Source organism: Maylandia zebra, linkage group LG16, assembly GCF_041146795.1.
Source record: "Maylandia zebra isolate NMK-2024a linkage group LG16, Mzebra_GT3a, whole genome shotgun sequence".
Taxonomy (NCBI): Eukaryota; Metazoa; Chordata; class Actinopteri; order Cichliformes; family Cichlidae; genus Maylandia; species Maylandia zebra.
In genome coordinates, this window is record NC_135182.1 from 12,988,900 (window position 1) to 13,008,444 (window position 19,545).

General features: G+C 41.8%; 1 long non-coding RNA gene across 1 annotated transcript; it reads left to right on the forward strand.

Annotated features, from left to right (window-relative positions):
- The first annotated feature begins 8,501 nt into the window (after positions 1–8,501).
- On the forward strand, positions 8,502–15,770 carry LOC143413017 (uncharacterized). The gene is made up of 3 exons (XR_013093570.1): positions 8,502–8,808; positions 15,380–15,437; positions 15,536–15,770. It is a non-coding gene; the product is annotated as an uncharacterized LOC143413017 (long non-coding RNA).
- The last annotated feature ends 3,775 nt before the right edge of the window (positions 15,771–19,545 follow it).

Genomic DNA, 19,545 nt, shown 5'->3' on the forward strand with positions numbered 1-19,545 from the left:
ACTAGAAAGGAAACACGAACTATGAAAAACCCTGGCAAACAGAAAAACAAACAAAACTCTAAACATGGCAATGATGATGAGCACATATATATGAAAACCTGAACGCAGGACTTGGCATGGGAACAACACAGACGATCCGAGCAAGACTGAATGAGAACGCACAGACTAAATACACACAGGAGGCTAATGAGAGAAGTGGGAACACACGGGGGACAGCTGACACACATGAACACAACGACGTCATAGTGGAAGAGTAAAACTAAACACGATGAACACAGGAACACCAGACCTCTTCAAAATAAAACAGGAAACATAAGACGCAGACATGACAACCTGAACTTGAAAACGTAAGACACAGACATGAAACACATGAAGGGGAAGGGAGACTTGACATGGGTGGAAGACACAAGGGGAATCTAATAACAAAGAACTAGAACAACCTAGGCATGATAAAAAATGCACTTAGAAAACCTGAAGGGCTTAAACATAAACTAAACTCAAAACGCTGGGTCAAAAGACCCAGGATCGTGACATCAGTCTCAGGGAAAGACCATCACTTTATAGGATCTTTATTTCATGATCACAGTGGTTGAAAAAAAAATCACAATGACGTCATTGGGGAAAAAAAAAATACTATCAGCCAAATGAATCTGATTTCATTGCACGTGAATCGTTTTTGGCACATTCAACAAACTAAAGACACATATGTGCATGGAGACTGAAAGAGTTTCCAACCACAAGTGTACCAAAACCTAAGAAAAAGAACAATTACGCAACATTTTTGTGATTATCTTAAGTGTAATCAATCTAAACTAGTGACACACAAATACCCATGCAAAAATTACGTATACATAAATAAAATACAGATACAGATTTAAAACATAATCCACATATCCTCCTGATGAACCGAGGGGGGAAAAGTCAGTTGACCTTTTATGTGATTGGACAGAAGCGAATGGGAGTTTCAGGAGGGTAAGCACTGCAAGGATGCATGCATCACATCCAACACAGACGTAAAGGTCGAAGGACTTGATTCTAAACTAAAAACCCAGCGTTACGTTTAGTTTTCTCCCAAGTTTTGCAAAAGAGAGACGTCAAACTGTGTATTAAATTTCTGGTAATTTTCAAGCCCTACAAAAAGAGTCCAAAGAAAACTAATCAGCCAGCGTGACCTGTCTGCAGTTACTCTTCAAAGCTCCTGCAAATAAACAAGGTTTTGGCCACAGTGGTGAAAGTAAATACTTAAAAAAATAACAATCATCATTCATTGAATTTTTGAAGGTTTTGCTTTAGGACACTTCCTCCTGAACACTCAGAGAGAGAAAAATATAAACTTTCAATAACATAGTCTGATATCAGACTGCAGCGGACCCACAACAATGAACAAACGCCACTCTGAGACCTCTGCTGTAACAACAGTGCACATCAGGACACAGATGGGCAGATACGCTGCCTCCATGTTACAGGAGACGCAGAGTTTCAACCACATCCTCTGGCAAAGTCCTTGGTTATGATGTTACATTCTGTCTGAAACAACTGCCATTGTGATCTCCAGGAAGTAAGCTTCCCGTGCGGAGCTTGTTCTTCCCATTTTGGGGAATCAGTTCAGTCTCACACTCATGATGCTGCTGGACAGGAAGAGCATGCAAGGCAGTGTTTATGCAGTTTTAGGTCAGTCAGACCTTTTTCCCATTCAGAAGCTGGACAAGTTCATGGCCTACATTTCACATCAATAACAAAAAACAAGCTTTTCAACTGATATTTACTTATTTGACTAAAAATCAGAAGTCATTCACCTCAGAACCGCTGACTGAAGAAAGAACAGTTATCTCATGGTCTGATGTGCACATGGATGCTACCTAAGATTAACTCTGTGCTTTTCAAACATTCTGGTTTACAAGTTAAAAAAACAAACATGTGGGAGATTTACAAGTCATTAACAGTTCTACTAAACAGTGATTTCCCCTCTAAACCTCCGTTTCCTTCCACTTAAACAACTGTAATTACAGTGAGGGAAATAATTATTTGAGCCGCTGTTGAATTTGTAAGTTTGCTCACTTAAAAAGAAACAAACTCAAGGCATTAGCTCTCTCCACTGATTTTTAATAGGACTAAGGTCTGCTATAGAGGACACTTTATAACCTTAATGGGCTTCTTCTTTAACCACTCCTATTATCGGTATCTTTTGGGTCATTGTCTTCGGTGTCTTCAGTGTTCTTGCTAAAGGAAGGAGGTTCCTGATTTTACAGTACATTGCCCCATCAATGCAGTGATGTCATCCTGCACCCTTAGCAGAAAAACAGCCCCACATCATAATGTTTCCACCACTGTGCGTGACTGTGCGTACGGTGTTCTTTGAGTTATACAGCAGTGATGGAGAAACTGGCATCCAGGTGCTGAGAAAGTTTGCCGCTGCATTTATCTGATTATTCTGTTGCAAGATGTTTATGTTAAGTGTTGTGAAACTGTGATTTAATTATGGTTTCATTTATATAAAGGATATGAGTACTTTTTCTAGCTGACAGTAACAGCTGCACGCTGGTCTTCTGAAAGCAAATGGAAAAGCAAAGCATTCTTGTAGCTGGGTAACATGCAGAGCTCACAGGGGTGATGCGGTGATGATGGATATGATCAGCAGACTGCCTGCAGCACCAGAGCCTCGGGGTCCATTCCTATTTCTCATTTTCCCATCCTCCCGCTACATTTCCTGTCTGTGTCTACTGTTAACAGCAAATTAAAGCCATAAATGTCTTTAAATATAAGGACACAAAATTTTAAAAATAAAAATCCTGTTAATCTTTTGTTTCCATTCTCTTCAGTGGTAATGTCAGCGAAATCAAATCTAATAGAGAAAAAATGCTTATGTCTGCCCTTGTAACTACACATTTTCTCACACACGATTACCCGAAATTAAGATGAAGTTACCTTTATATTTAGTTCATGTTTTTTGCTGTTGGCAGAGAATCTCAGCGGTTTTCTTATTCAGCAGTTTATCACTGTAGGCGAATTTGGGATTTTTTTTTTAGCCACAGAGTAAAAAAAGATCCTTTTCTGTGAAAGTCACTCAGAATTTGAGCATCAGTGTTTAACCCTCATTAAATAATGAGGGAGTTGTTTGTTTTACAGTCACACACCAATATGTGACTGAATTAGCGTTGCTGACTTTCAGATGCACTTTCCCCGACAACTGACCATGTCCTGTTGAGTCCATTTGGATAGGATGAAATAAACTAGATACCAGTTACTAAGTGTTTACATTGGAAACAATGGAGGGAGCAGCAGCCACCTTAATAGACAAAACATTCCCCTTTCTTGTTATTACACTGCACATGAAATGATTCTGCATATGGGAAACTTTCATCTTATACAGGGGTTTTTCCCAAGTGTTAACCTGCTCTGGAGCCAGTTATATTCAAGATAAGGCAAAACAGTCTGTGTACAAAATCAGCGCTCACTGACCAAACGGTTTCCTGTAAAGGTCTGTGGACTTCAGTACACAGGGAGGTGGGGGTCTGTGGGTTTTTGTTTTTCTCTGATGAGCATCGATCAAAGAAAAAAAAAGTTAGGAGCAGATTGTCTACCAACATGAAGGTGGATGGGGCGATCCCTGATGCAAACATTGGTGTGTGATTGTTAGATACATATATAAAAGCACCGTGTAAGTACTGGTCATTTACTTGATGGTGCCATTTCCTGATTGACTCCAACAAGTTTAAACCAATGTTATTGTTCTGTAAGCTTTAATACAGTAATATGATCCTAAAACAGACACCCAAGATTTATACATTATACAAAAAACTGCCAGTAACTTCTTCTCAGACCATCTTTTTTTTAATTAACAGAAGATGTTATTCTAAATCTATTCGTACCCCAGCTCCTTCTTTGCTAACACAGCAGTCATACAGCAACTTTTAATCCTTTACTTACTGGATAATCTCACACACTGCCACTGTTGCATTCAGCCTGTATTACCTGTTTAACCTCTCCATGTTTTTGTTGTTTGATCATCTCTGCTATATGTCCTGCGAGCAGACCTGCTCATGTTTCTGACTGGCCGTGTGCTGCTAACACTGACTCTTTCTTGTGGACATGCTCTTGATTGCGAAACCCCGGTTTGACTTATCCAGCTGATAACTTATCCTTCATGTGAGCCTTAGCCAGATTGCTGATGTTAGGAGAAGTGGAGCCAGATAAGGAAAATCTATGCTGGGCATCCTGAACCTGATTCATAGCACAGGCTCCTGGCACAACGCTGCATTGTTCGCTCTCTAATATTGCAGCATATTTGCTAGTATGTTCAGCCAGAACAAGACAGGCTCATGGCCGTGCAACAGCATTGTCAATTATACAAAGTGAATAACATGTTCCTTATTACATTCATACTACTTTCTGTTTTATTGTTCATTCAATTTGTAGACTCCACCTGCCATGCATCTCTTTTAATAACAGCAAAGCGCAGGAGCCTTAAATGAACACCAAGGACTTTGTTCTGTCTGTTAGCCTGCAGTTTCATTAAGCTAACGAGCCTCAATTAATTATGTTAATGAGCTACAGTTAAAATCTCTCCTGGAGGGAAACAGATAGTCTGTTAACGAGCTGATGGCTGGTTTAAGCAGTCGTTAGCGGCTCTGTGTGTGGTGTGTGTTTGTGTGTGTGTTTGTGTAGTAGTAGTAGTGCGAGATAAGCAGGTCAGGGCTACAGAGAGATAAAATTCAGGATGAAGCCCCCCTCCTCATTCACAAACACACGCGCACAAACACACAGACCTCTTCCTGTCTGGCAGGAGACAAGGTCTTGGGTGTGTGTCTGTGTGCTGGATCCAGCTGTTGGCTTCATTTCTGTGGCCTCCTGCGGTGGGCGTGCGTGCGTGTGGGGGTGTTGAGGGAAGGAAGCGATGAGCGGCTCCCACCAACATCGTCTCTAATGAAGGCTGAGCGTGTGCGTCTGAGCGAGGGTCTGGCAGATGGAGGACATTTACCAAACAGGTTAAGCGAAGTCAGATTTGTGTTGACAAAATGCACAATTTAAACCATTTATTTTATCGCTCATTTTCTAAAACCATGTAAATCCTTTTCTGTATGGGACCTCACTTTTCTAATTTAGTCTTTTTCTGAAAATGGTCACAGTTATACCCCTTTTTTAATTAGTCTCATGCCTCCCCCCCCCCCCCCCCCCCCCCCCCCCCCCTTCTCTTATTTTATGGCCCTTTGAATAGTCTTTAATAACTTTAATTACATTCCTTTGACATGGCTCAGTGGCACTTCACAAGAACTAGGTGTAACAGATCACTAGGTGTGTCTTATGTAGACTCTGTGCTCAGGAAGTAAGACTTATTCACTGGCAACAAAGAGGGAAGTTGCCTGTCATTATAATACATCAGTAGAAGCTGGAGGTCAGGGTGGAGGGATGGGTCAGCAAAACAGCAGACCTTGACAGCAGTTGGAATATTCCTCTAGGGAAGTGGTGCTCAGGGGAAGCTAAACCCTAACCTTTGTTCACATCGTGAAACTGATTTATTTTTCAACAATTTCTAATCATTTGTGGCTGACTGAATGTTAATAAAAACACTATTCCTCTAACTGTGTGGGCCACAACAATGCAAAAACCTAAAAATTCATACACTGTTGAGACATCAACAGCAATGTAAAGCGCCTTGAGGTGGGTGTTGCTCTAACTTGGCACTATACAAATAAAACTGAAGAGAACTTTTGATGAAGAGACGTCAGTGTTAAATTTAGACATTTTAGCGTTCACTCTGGTAAAGTATACTAACTTAGTTAAAGAAGTTGGTATAACTTGCCCATCTTAAGCTGACATTATTTAGGTTTTTATAGGACACATGTTTGCATATTTTTAAAGTAATATCTGTTTTCCAAATTTTACATTGGTCTGGGTGAGGTTTTATGAAAAGTACCTGAGTATCTGTTTGCTCTATGCACAGTGTGCACATACTTTCCAAAAGGTATTTCTGCTGAACCCTCTAAAAGTCACATTTTTGTGGTGTCACTAAAAATAAAAAAGGGAGGTGAAATATTTGAATTTTCAGGAGCATCGTGTCCACAGGAGCTGAGTGAAGATTTTGCATCCCTGCGTCCTCTGGCATCATGCAAACATTGATAAGCACCGATAGCCTATCAGCTCATTGGTGGCTGCATGTTTTGAAGACAGTCAGCTAAGCTGCTCTCCACTAACTGCATATCTACCCCTTTTCAATAATTTAAGTTTAAATCAGTCTTTTGATATCTTTCATTGAATTTTGACAAAAATAATAATCAAAAACAGTAATAACTAACCTTTTTTTAATCTATAACATGCCAGCAAGTTGATTAATAACTACTATGTTATCACATCCAAGGCATTTCATTATCCAGTGGTGGACGTAAAACTGGATTGTAATCCAAACCAAATGTATAAGAATATTCCAGTGTATAAAAAGGTAATAGTAAAAATAATAGCCGCTCCATAGCAAAACAAAAGTATTGTTTTGCTATACAGTGAGCAGCTGTTTGATGGTGTAGCTTGTCTAAGGATTTTTAATATTGTTGTGTATATTAATCGTATCAGTATATTGTAATGTGGAAGACATGTTTTAGATCTCATGCTTTAAATCTGACCTGAAAAATCAACTTAAACAAGCTGAAAATTGGACTCAAGCTATGTAAATTAAGCACTCAACACAAAACCTCAAACTTATTGTTTTTATCCTCATCTCAGTTCATCCTGGAGCGAGGTATTAAGTCACTTGAGGATTTAAAGAAGAATATACCAGTTATAGTTTAGGTTTTTCTGATTTGGGGGATTCATGAAGGTGTGATGTCTAATCTAACAAACCTTTTCTTCCACAGCTAGTATATAATTGTCGAAGCCTTTTCTCTTGTCTAGTTAAGAGGAAGCAAAGATGGGGCTTTACTCATTAACTTCTGCTTTGAAGAAGAAAGATAAAACAATGAGCGGCTGCTTAGGAGAGATTGAGGGAGGCAGGAAAACAGAGATACAGGAATGTGTGTGTTTTAGTAAAGCATGTTCAGGATGTTGTTTTTCTCACTGACAAAAAGATGAAGAGTTCAACTCTTATTCTGACCCAAGGTCGGCATGTCGTGCTTTTATTTTGATGTTGTTACAAAGGGAAGACCTTGACATAGACGAACATCCTGTGACAACGGGAAGAGGGCGAGGCACAAACATGAGCCATCAGCTGTCCAGTGTTGCACCAAAACCTCCATCCCTGCTGTGGAAGAGCACAGAGGAAGTTTGGTGCAGTCGCCATGGTTACCGAGGTATTTACAACCAAAATCAGCTGAGGGGAAACAGTGGTTAGTGTCGTGAACTTTGACCTTGGGTTACTATGTAATCACAGACCTTTTACTGGGAGTTTCTCTGAAAGAACTAAAAGTGCTTTAAAAACAACTCCCAGAATGAGTAAGACTGAGTAAAAATAAGTAAAACTAACCAGTCACTATGGTCTGCCAGAAGTACGTACCTGACAAGTTATTGGACACGGACATAAACAAAAATGTTTTTGTTTATGGAACAACCACACTGGTGAAGACAAGGAAAACTGTCTGATGGGGTTAAAGACAATTCTAAGGCTTCCTCATTCCTCAGAGTCACATGACTCTCAAAGCACCCTAAAGAGGGACCAGGGCAGCGAGATCTCTGGAGGATTTTGACTGAACTGGTTCGACACTGAGGAAAAAGATATCTCAGATTCCTGCTCACACTACATGAAACACAGACCATAGCCATATACTGTGTCATACGGGTACTATCATTATTAGCAGTAGATGTGCTTGGACAAGACACTTCACCTGTTGCCTACTGATGGTGGTCAGAGGGCCTGGTGGCGCCAGTGTCCGGCAGCCTCGCCTCTGTCAGTGCGCCCCAGGGCAGCTGTGGCTACAATGTAGCTTGCCATCACCAGTGTGTGAATGGGTGGGTGACTGAATGTAGTGTAAAGCGCTTTGGGGTCCATTGAGACTAAGTAAAGCGCTATACAAATACAGGCCATTTACCATATTTGTATTAAAAATGCTCCCAAAGGCACCAAACACCACAGAAGTTGAGTGACACACCTGTCAATCAAAGTGCCCACGCCCCACGCCCCAGTATATGGATATAAAAACAGTTTTTATCCCTTTGTAATGCTGTAATGTGGAGCATTTTAACACAGGAGTCTTAGGTGACTGACTGCCTTTTGGTTTGGGAGCCAGCCTCTAGTGGCCAATAAAGTAACTGCAGGTTTTGGGGTTTTTTGTTTGCTTTTGTTTTGTTTTTGTTATCTTCAGGTTTAAGTAGATTTTTTCAGCCCCAGGGCCCTATTTCAGGAAGCCGGTTTAGAAAACTCAGAGTGAAAAACGATACTCAGGGTTGAGTAACCCCGAACTGTCCAACTCGGAATATTCGGTTTCAGAAAGGCTGATAACAAGTAGTTCAATCAACGCGGAGTTGCTCTAACCCCAAGTGAAGCGCGCGGACGAGGATACTAGGGGTGCAACGATATTCGTATCGATATTGAACCGTTCGATACAGTGCTTTCGGTTCGGTATGCATATGTATCGAACAATACAACATTTGTAATTTATTTTATCAACTTTCCTTCTGACGATGCTGTCTGTGTTGAGCGCTCAGTGAATCTGCGTTCGACTACTCCGCCTAGGCTGCACTGTCGAGCGCAGATCCACTGAGTGCTCAACACAGACAGCATAGTCAGAAGGAAGAGCGCAGGGCAAGCTAGCAAGACAGAAGTTAAGCTCTCCAGATCTGGCGTTTGGAATTATTTTGGTTTTCATGTGACGTATGACCCTGAAGGTAAGCGAGTCATGGACTAAAGTAAAACAGTATGTTGGATGTGCCGTGCAATGCTCAATTACATGGGTGGGAGCTAGTGTGTTAGCGCAGTTAGCTCGTTAACGTGTTGGCCGTCTAGCCCCATGCACAGGGCGATCGGCGGTAGCTCGTTAACGGAGATTTGCCGTGTTGTGGCGTTAAGGTCATTTCAACGAGATTAACCTGAAAGCACTAGTGGGAACACAACGAATATGACTGCACATTTACGCCGACATCATCCTAGTGCAAAGACAAAAACAACAAGCATGCTACTAACTTTAGCCGAGTCATTTAGACAGCTGTTAGCACATGATTCTCCTTATGCTGCTGAGAATATAGCCCAGAAGAAGCGGATAGTATAGCTTTTATTTTGGAAAGAGACATTTCTCTGTAATAAACTCTCTTTTCCAAAGATGAGTGATTCCTCAATCAGATACAGGGCTTGCAATATCGCTAGCCTGACGTCCTGGGGCTAGCGATTTTTTTCAGTCGGGCTACCAAAATCTATCTCTTCCCTGCCCGTCGGGCTATTGTAGGAAGAAAAATATATGTCAATGCTTTTGCATTCTTTCAGAAATGTAGCTGGGTAATTATGTCATTGGCATCGGTGAGCCACTGTCAATATGTGACATATTGAAATCGCGTTTGAATTTGCGCTTGTTTTTTTGCTTTCACTTTGCAATGTGCGAACTGTGTATAGAGAGCGACAGCACTGATCTGTGAGTGATGAAAATTTGTGCACCAATTCCTCTGACATCGTCTTATTAATCGTTAGCTCACTATGCAAACATGACAAGTGAAATCTCCCGCAGCAAGCTTAAACATGTGAGAGGTTGATCGCGCAGAGAATCGCTGAGCTTATGTGAGTGCGTGTGTAAAAGCAGGAGGATATATATTTCATTTCTTCTGAGCCAAATAAGACAGGTCAGGGTGAAGAAGTGACAGCCAAAGAAAAGCTTACCACAAAACGGAGAAGTTATGACAAATCAGACTATAAGGCAAAAAGAAAGTGCAGCTTCATGGTTTCATGGACAAAAGAATTTCTGTGGCTGCAATATGACGAGCTAAATAACCAGGGCTGCACATAAGTGGTCCGCAGGTGCGCATTCGCTGTCAAAATAAAAAACGCGCACAAGGGTTAGGGTTAAATTTAAAAACTGTACTTTTGAGTTAAAATATATATTTATAATTTTAATAAATGACAAATTAAAAAGGCATGAACATTTTTTTGTATCGAAAAAATATCGAACCGTGACACCAAAGTATTGAACCGAACCGAACCGTGAATTTTGTGTATCGTTGCACCCCTAGAGGATACATAAAGCCCTGATAAGAGGAGCACAGAGTAAGCGAGTCACCATGGAGACGGAGGGAAAGAAGGCGCGGTCAATGTATTTTACAGCGCTTGAGGCCGAAATTCTGATGGCAGCATATGCCGATAACATGCAAATTTTGCAGAAAAAAAGGTGTAACAGCCTCAGCTGCAAAAGAAAGTGAGCATTCATGGCAAAACATAGCCGACAGAGTCAATGCGTGAGTGTTAATTTAAACATTGATCTAGGGATTTCCACCCATTTAACACGTTATTTTATCATATGTTATTTTATTTGTTATTTTATACATTTTATGTTGTGATGTGATGTGAGCGCAGGTGCAACCCAACAGGCCCCAAACGTGCCTGGCAGCAAGTAAAAATGAAATATAAAAATATAGTCCAAACAGGTAAGGTGTAATTGTATTATGAGCCATAGTGCTTGGTCTGTTTGTCCCATGTAAATCAATTGCAGTTAGAGGCTACATTAATTTTCTTTCTGTAAGCACTTGCTCTGTATGCTCAAATGTGACCCCGTTATAGCCAACAGAAAAAAAGCGGAGGCCCGAAAAACAGGTGGGGGTCCTCCACCACCACCACTCACAGAGGCTGAGCAGTTGGCCCTCAGCCAAAACAGTGGGCGCCCTGTGGCTGAAGGCATCTCTGTGGGGACATCCTCTGAGTCAATAACCCCGCAAGACACAAGTGCCTACATAGGGGGTAAATTCAAAATAATACATGATGTGCATACATCCTTTCTTCACAGTCACCTTTGCAGTGCTACTCATTCATTTGATAAACTCTTCACCATAATGAATTTGTTTGTAGTGAAGTTATTTTCCTACTGATTTTGCCTTCCCTCAGTCTTGGTTGTCTTTGAGAGTATAATGACAATGAAGTGTAAGCTGAGTGCTATATGTTTGTTAATTGCCATTTGGTCCCTTGTAAGTTATAAGTGACCTGTATAAACCTCATATTCTATCAGTTGATGGTGGTGGTGTACTGCATCTGGTGCAGCCTCCTGTTGAGCCAGACCAACATGCAGTTGTGAGTAATACTCCACAGATTATATGAGTTTACAGTAGAACAGCAATGTTGTTTATTTCTTTACTACAGGAAAATAATGAAGAAACATTGACAGCTGTTACAGAGGAGGAAGCAACAGAGACACTTTATGAGGTTTACATCTTTTAATACTTTGTGTACAGGAAACACAGGTGACCAATAAAGCCAGTTGAACAAAAAAATCTGTTTATTCTTCTTTCAACATGTTGAGGTGATGGGTCAAAAGAAATGATTGTGACATATGGTGTCTCTGACTGCGCTTCCATCTTGTATGTCCGTGGGAGGGTCAGGATGTTCATGGTTTGGATCACTGCTGTTTGGTTCAGAAGGACAGTGTTCTCCTCTAATTGTGGCAATGTTGTGAAGAATCACACATGCCACAATAATGTCACATGCCCTTTCTGGGGTGACCCTGAGTCTTTGCAGTCACTGGAACCGGGCCTTAAGCATTCCGATAGTCATTTCAATTCTGGCTCTTGTCCTGCAATTAGCCAGATTATATCGCTGCTGTGGGCCCGGTTCAGGGTCAGGGTAAGGGGTAAGCAAATAGGGTAAACATGGATACCCCCTATCACCAAGCAAGTAGCCAGTGAACTCTCCTAAGACAGAAGGATACACTTCAGTTCAAATGTCCCTGTAGCAATTGGTCTTTATATATTTTAAAGTATTTTCAACTCACCATGTCCAAATTTTGTGCTCAGTGTACATTCACGGAATATTTGTGAGTCATGGACAGAGCCTGGCCACTTGGCTTCCACATTTGTGATAATGTTGGCAGCATCACATATGATCTTCACAGTGCAGAGAACACAAATTAGCATCCATTACTATAATGAAATAATTTGTTAGTTTGAAATGCTACAGGGAACTATGTACCTGTACATTAATGCTGTGGAAAGACTTCCTGTTCACATAGTCTCCTTCATTTACTGAAGGAGCAATGATTGGAATGTGAGTGCCATCTATACAGCCAATCACGCCTGGGAACCGTGAAAATAAATGTAAAATTTAAGTAGTAGTTCAAGTATCACCACATCATAAATTAAGTTTTGTTCATCCTGCTACCTACAACTTTGTGGCATCCCTCTTTGATAAATCTTGTGGGTCTATGACCGGGGAACACCACAAACGAGTACAGGAGACGTTTCAGTGCAACTGTAACATTCCTGACTGCCCGACAGACGGTAGCCTTGGAAACGTGCTCAGCGTCACCAATATTATACAGAAAGCTCCCGTTTGCAAAAAACCGAAGTGCAATACAAATAATATGTAATGAACTGAGAGCATGTCCGCGATGTGTCACATGCGTAATATATGGCCTGAGGATGTTATCCAAATAACTTATAGATTGTGCTGAGAAACGGTAACGTTCGCACAGAAAATCATCAGGAAATGATAAAATGTCCAAACGCGCTCTGATCACTCTCTCCCGGCGGAGAGCTCTGCGGAGAATTTGGGCTTCACGATCTACTGGCTCTTCAAGGAAGGGGCACGCCATGTCCGACACTTCCTACTGTCAGGTTTCCGACAAAGGGGCGGAGACAGTCAGGGTTAGTTGTAGTAAACCTGCTAGGGGGCAGGTTAGCTTCACGGAGTGTGTCGTCATAGTGACTCACTGAGGCTTCATCTGAACTCGCTTTGTGAAACTGAAAACCCAGAGTTTTCGTTAACTCAGGGTATACTTACTCAGTTTTTCCACTAAACCGGCTTCCTGAAATAGGGCCCTGATGTTTCCCTTTGATAGTTTTACTTTTGAATTGCTTCATGACACAGAATTACCCGAAGTTTGTGTTCAGTTAAGGGTTACAAGTCCTTGAAGTAGTTGAAACCTACCAGAAAAAAAACGATATAACCAGACTGATTCTGTCTCTAATGTAAAAGTCTTAAAAGTAACCAACCTGCTGTTCAGCCTCTGTTCAGTAAATAAACAAATGATCAATTGTGTGCTGGACAATGAATCTAATTGTACTAGCAAAGCATGGCAGGAGGAATGCGTGTGCTTGACAGGTTAAGTGATACATGAAGCTATTAGACATGCAGTCATGATGGCTGCCAGGAACATGAACAGATAGATGGTTAAAATTAAAAAAACATAAGTCTCTACGTTTTGCTGTTGAGCTCTAAACCTTCAAATCAAAAGCACAAAAACTGTATGTTGCCCTGCCAACAGCGGTATCGTGCCGCAGGTCATTTACTCATTTACTAACTCACTGTGGTGGATTTGGAAATATGGAGAGTAGTTAGACTCTTAAAAAGCAAAAAAATAGCCAAAGCAAAAACGGTCTAAGATGAGCTGTGTGATGTGGCCAGAAGCCTCGTGGCACTTCCTCCTGATGAAGTACAGCTGTGCGCATCTCTGTGTGACAGTACGCGACGACCACAGCGTAGAGGACAAACAGTTCTCCAACACAACGCTTCGCATCAGGAGAGAGAGAGAGCGCTCCATCTCCAGCGGAGCGTGTTAATGAATCAACAGTTGGAAACCTGTCTGTGGGAGACGACACAGCTGCTAACGTGAGAGTGTTTTTGCAGTGAAAACATCCCACTGCAGTGTCTTTAATACCTTTAACGCTGACATAATCATTTTCCACCCCAAGAAAGCTGTAGGTTGAAGGAATAGAAGAGGGTCCCAGTCAGTGACGAGACCCTCTAATTTGTCAAAGTGAAGGTTAATTTAATGCACCGTGTTCCCGTCCCCACTCTACATACTGACACTGTAATCTGCACGCTGCGTAGCGTGGCAGTTAATTAACATCTTGTCCTATGTGGGTTGTTTTTTTTTTGTAAATCAGCAGATTATACAAGATGTCAAACTGTGGAGTGACAATTTAAAAATGTAACCCCTATCATACAGGAAGAAAAAAATAATCAATCAGTGTCAAGACATTAAACAAGAGGCAGGTTTAAGTTGAGTGCTGAATCAGTATTCGTCAATGTGATTGGTATACACTCAACATTCAACACGGGGCTTATGTTGCTTTAAACTAAATGGACCTGACTGGGAAGCAGCCTAGAGGAGGCAGGTCGGAGACAAAAAACCGGAGTCCATGTGGACGGTCATCAATGAGCTTCAACCCTGTTTAATCCGTATTTATACTTCACTCCTTGCTAGTAGTGGGTTGAATCCCCCTTTGACTTCAAAATTCTTTTAAGTTTTCATGGCTTGCATTAAACTAGGTGCTGGAAACACTCCTTAAAGATTTTGGTCCATCACACAGTTGCTGCAGATTTGTTAGCTGCACATCCTTGATGGAATTCTATTATTTGAGCACAATTTTCACATCAAGAAACCAATTTTAGATGATTTGAGCTTTGTGAGTTCAAGATGGATACACTGTGATCATACAGGACATGGGCAACTACAATACTCAGGCTGTGGAAATAAAAACAAATGCACAGGTAGTAAGAGGCCAAAGTGTGAGAGAAGCATCTTGATCATGTGTACATGATTAAATGGACTGAGTTGCTGTCCTGCGATTGGCTGCTTAGATATTTGCCCTAACAAGGAGATAAACAGGTGTATTCAACAAAGTGGTTGGTGAGTGTATAGTTTTTCTATAATACACCCTAATATAATTATATACTTGTAGAACACTATTTTCTAGTTCACCTACCCTGGGGATTTGCTGGCCTGCTGCTCTGACACTAAAAAACACGGATCTCTCAAAGTGAAGCTATAACTGGTCATAATCATCTCTAATTACAGCTCGTGTGGCTCTTTCCACTTTATTGTCTGCGGATGAATATGCAGGTTTCTATTTACCCCTCATTTCAGTCCAAAAGACAAGTGTTTAAAATGATTTCATTTAGAAGACTCCTGTCCAGAATGTTATATCACAGCAGCACAATTTAGTTACAGTTTGAGGTCCATGGGTGGGTGCTGGGTTGGTGGAGGGGCTGAAACAGCAGACGGGGATGCAGGACAGGAAAAGCACTGACATGTCAGAGGAAGGGATGGAAAATTCTGCAGTTTAAATAGACTCCCAAACCGGGAGGTTGTGCTTGGTGTGTCGTGTGAGGAGAGAGGCATGCTATGTGTGTATGACACACAGCATCTTGACTTGTCTGCAGGCTTTTCTCCATCCATGGAAAAATTCACGTTTGTTGCAGTGCTGCAGGGAGCTTGTGCTAGTTTTGTGCCATTTTGTCTGACTCTTTGTTTTCCTGTGTCTCCAGAGTGCAAAGTTGGCTAAACTCACAGTCATGATTGACAGGCACATTAATGGGAAATAAGGTAAATTGAAATAAACAAGAATTATCCTTTGAATGTTATGTTTACTTGATTGTTTTCTTGACAATATCTCCAGTGTTCATTCATCTCTCCCAAACAAGGAGGAAGTCTTCTCAACCAGCTGACAGCTGCACTCAGAGAGAGAGAGAGAGAGAGAGAGCGAACAGAGTCTCCATAGTAACCACTTTGCACAATCTCCATCACGCTGTTTGTCTTCTCGGCTAAACCCCCTCAAAACAAACAGGAAGTGAGACAGGATGGGGGGAATGGGATGTCCTGTAAGAGGACAGCCTCAGTATTAATCCAATCCAATCGGAGACGGGAGCTGCAGTGAGGTCACTTCCTGTCAGGTCAGTGCCGTCACATGGTAAACTCTGAAACAGCTTTGTGAAGTCAGCGTGTATAAATGCTGCAGCAAGCAGAGAGGAAGGCACACACCACACACACACATCCTCTGTTTGTCCTAATGAAATTGTGTTGTTGTTTTTTAGCTTCGTGGCCACTGTGTTATTATTTTCTTTGGTGTTGCCAGTAGCGATATTGACATAAGGAAATAGAACATCTGCCATAACTGGAGGCATCGCCACAGCAACCCAGACCCACAATGCCTCTGGAGCAAAGCAGCTGTTCTGTCCAGGGGCGAGAGACCCAGAAAAAGACAGAGACTGTGCGAATGAGAGAGACAGAGAGAGACACAGTTTTACTAATATGGGGGCTGACATTGGGGCGCACGAGTTCCCACACACAGTGGAATGCTGACAGCATCACTATCTGAATTCCTCGAACTTCACTCTGTCCCAAACTGTGAGTTTCACTTCATTAAAGGCAGCTTCAGTGGACCTTTAGTTTATTTAGCTACACTTAGCCTGAAAGCTCATCTATCAGTTCTCACAAACATTCATACTTTTGTTTTGTCTATTGTCATGTTACATCAGGTAAATTTGGGGTTCAGCAACCTGTCCACCCCCGTGCAGACTGTCAGAGCTGGGAATCAAAAGAACTTTTTTAAGGAAACCTTTATTAAAGCAGAAACTGTTTCACGAGGTTAGAACGATGAAGCAAGGGGAAATGATGAAACTACCCATTTTTATTGGAAGAAGGATGGATGCCAAAATTTATTTTATAATTCACTCACACCAGCCGCTCATTAAAAGCCATGTCAGACAACCGCGCCACCCACCAGCATGTCTCCTGATGTGACACCATGAAGAAGAAAGATATGAAAAACCTTATTTAGACCTTTACTTTGATAGGAAAGCAGAGAGGAAACTGGAAAGTAGCGAGAAAGCTAGATTTACTAGCAAACAGGAAATGTTCCAGGGCGGTTTCAAACTCAACTCTGCTCTATTGGAAACAAGCTTTTTTCCCTATTCAAACAGCAACCTGCAGGCTGGGAAATTCAATTATGTACCAAAAACTGCAGTTCCTCTAAAGGCCACTTGAGGCCGGGTCCAAAAGTAAGTCAGTCTAAAGCAGGGATGGGCAACTCCAGGCCTCAAGGGCCGTTGTCCTGCAGGTTTTAGATATCACCCTGGGTCAACACACCTGAATCAAATGATGAATTCATTAGCAGGTCTCTGGAGAACTACAGTCGTGTTCAAATTTATTGGCTGCATCCTCCTGAGGACCCGGCCTTCGTGGTCTACGTGGGTCGGGTCCTCAGAAGGTCGGGTCGGCCGAAAGTAAACGGCTGTGAAATTGGACGGTCTAGCCTTCAGATTTGCGTCACCGCTGTCTCGGTGGAGTTTAATAAACTCAGCTGTCTGCTCCTTGCTATCTAGAATATAACAGGACACTGGTGTAAATTCTCGACCATCTCACACTTCTGTTTAATCAGTTTTCTGTTTGAAGTTTAGTCAGCTGTGTGAAAACCAAGGAGGAACCCACCCGGGGGATTAATAAAGTTTTATTTTATCTAATCTAATAACTTTAATCTCAGCCAAACCGATTTACTCACGAACAAATAAAACACTGAAAAAAGCCCAACAATAACATTTTTAGATTATCTAAGTGATTTATATGTTACGTTTAACCTGAGTAGCGAAAGACCGCGGTGATCTGAAAATGATGTGCCGAGAGTTTGCCGCTCTCGCCGGCTCTAGTGACCCTCGAGCTCCCGGCTAGCTATCGAGCTGGTGGATAACAGACATCTCCGACAACATCGGAGCACTTTTGCAAATATCCGATGTCTTGATAAACCAAGCAGATATTTGAAGTTTACACAGCTACATTCTCGCCTGAAAATATGTTAAAAGTCTATTTTGTGACCCAGAAAGAGTAATAAGAGTAATATTAAAAACTTAGTAGCGGCCGCCATTGTTGAAAACTGGAATTGGCTGGTCCGCGCTATGAATTCTGGGATATGGTGGGCCACGAAGGACACACCCGGCACATCCTTCAAATTCGGGGAAAAGGAGGACACATTTGTCAGTTGCATTCGGAGGAGTCTACAAGTTTGGACAGCCTTCATTGCGTCGCTGTGACGTGATCGGCCTCAAATACACAGTTCTGTTTATAACTTAGTTCATAAATCTTAATATGCTCACTTCTGGCTCCAAAATCATAACCACGAGGCTTCAGAACAGAGCTTCACAAACCAGTGGGTGACGTGACTGTCACTACCTCCATCTTTTATATACAGGCAATGTTTCTGCTGTGATTTCTGTTTTTTCTGTGATTGGGACCACCAACAGCTCAAGCATAAACAGAACAATGTGTGACAGAGTTCTAAGAAGAAATATTGTTATATGTTATTTGATGTTAACCTTTGAAGTCCAAAATGTTCAGTTTAGTTTATTTTTGGGGGAGAAATGGATTATTAAATTCAAAATATTGACACTGGCAGAGGTCTGCGCTGTCGTAGTGCACGTCCAGTTTTATTAAGTTAAAGGGCAGCTGATTCCACTAAATTCCTCTAATATTTTATTCATTATTTGTTGATCTACTGGTTGAGAAACATTTCAGTACCCTCTGCAAAACTGCAGAGCATTTACAAAGAAACAGTGGCAACACTGACATCCGACCTGAAATATGAATCACAACCATGTGTGTGTGTTTGTATGCATGCACATGTGTGTTTTAAAGTTAATTAAAGTTTAAATTTGTACTTCCTGTCTGTAGTTCCCATGGAGACTGTGGGAGAGACCGAGGATGTGTTTGATTGTATAGCAACGCACAAATACACACAAACGTCCATACGCAGAGTGAGCAGATATGAACTCCACAGGACAATAGGAGCCTCCTTGGTGTGCAGCAGTATACAGGGACGCATAACTGTGCAGCTGCAGTGGAGGAGGAGAACCACTGCTGGACATTTTCTGATTAAATTGGAGAGAAACAGGACAGCAAACAGTAGAATATACAGAAGAGTCTATGTATGTTATTGGGGTTTTAGCTCTATTGTTCTGTTTTGTCCCAGATCTGACAAAGCTAACTGTATTAATGATGAAGAGGCTAATATACACACACGCACGCCGAGGCAGTGCAGTGTTTAGTTGTTGGACAGCAGAATGGAGCTCTGTTGTCACATCTGCAGCTGTGTGCATTTTCCTTCATACAGAGGCCGAAGGTTATTCCACCACTGGGAGGTCAGAAGTCAGAGGTCACCTCCTCCTCCTCGTACCCGCAGCCGCTCCCTCCGTTTCGGATGTCCTGAACCTTGCTTTTTATGAGGAAGCAGTTCATTTTCATTAGCGAACAACATGCTACAAGGATCAACTACAGTCACGGACAGTTTATTAAGCACACCTTACTTTTCCCTACTTTTGCCTTCAGAACTGTCTTAGCTGCCTTCTTCATGGCATAGACTCAGCAAGGTGCTGGAAACATCCCTTGGAGATTTGGGTCCACACACACATAGCATTATGGGAGATTCCCTGATGTCAATCTCCTGTTCCAGCACATCCCAGAGGTGCTCGACTGGATTGAGATGTGATGACTGTGGAGGCCATTTGAGTACCGTGAAGCTATCGTCGTGTTCAGGAAACAAGTATGAGCTGATTTGTGCTTTGACATGGGTACACTGTGGTCATAAAGGGGGTGAAATGGTCAGCAGCAATTCTCAGGTAAGCTGTGAGGTTTAAATGATTATCAGTTATTACTGAAGGGCCCA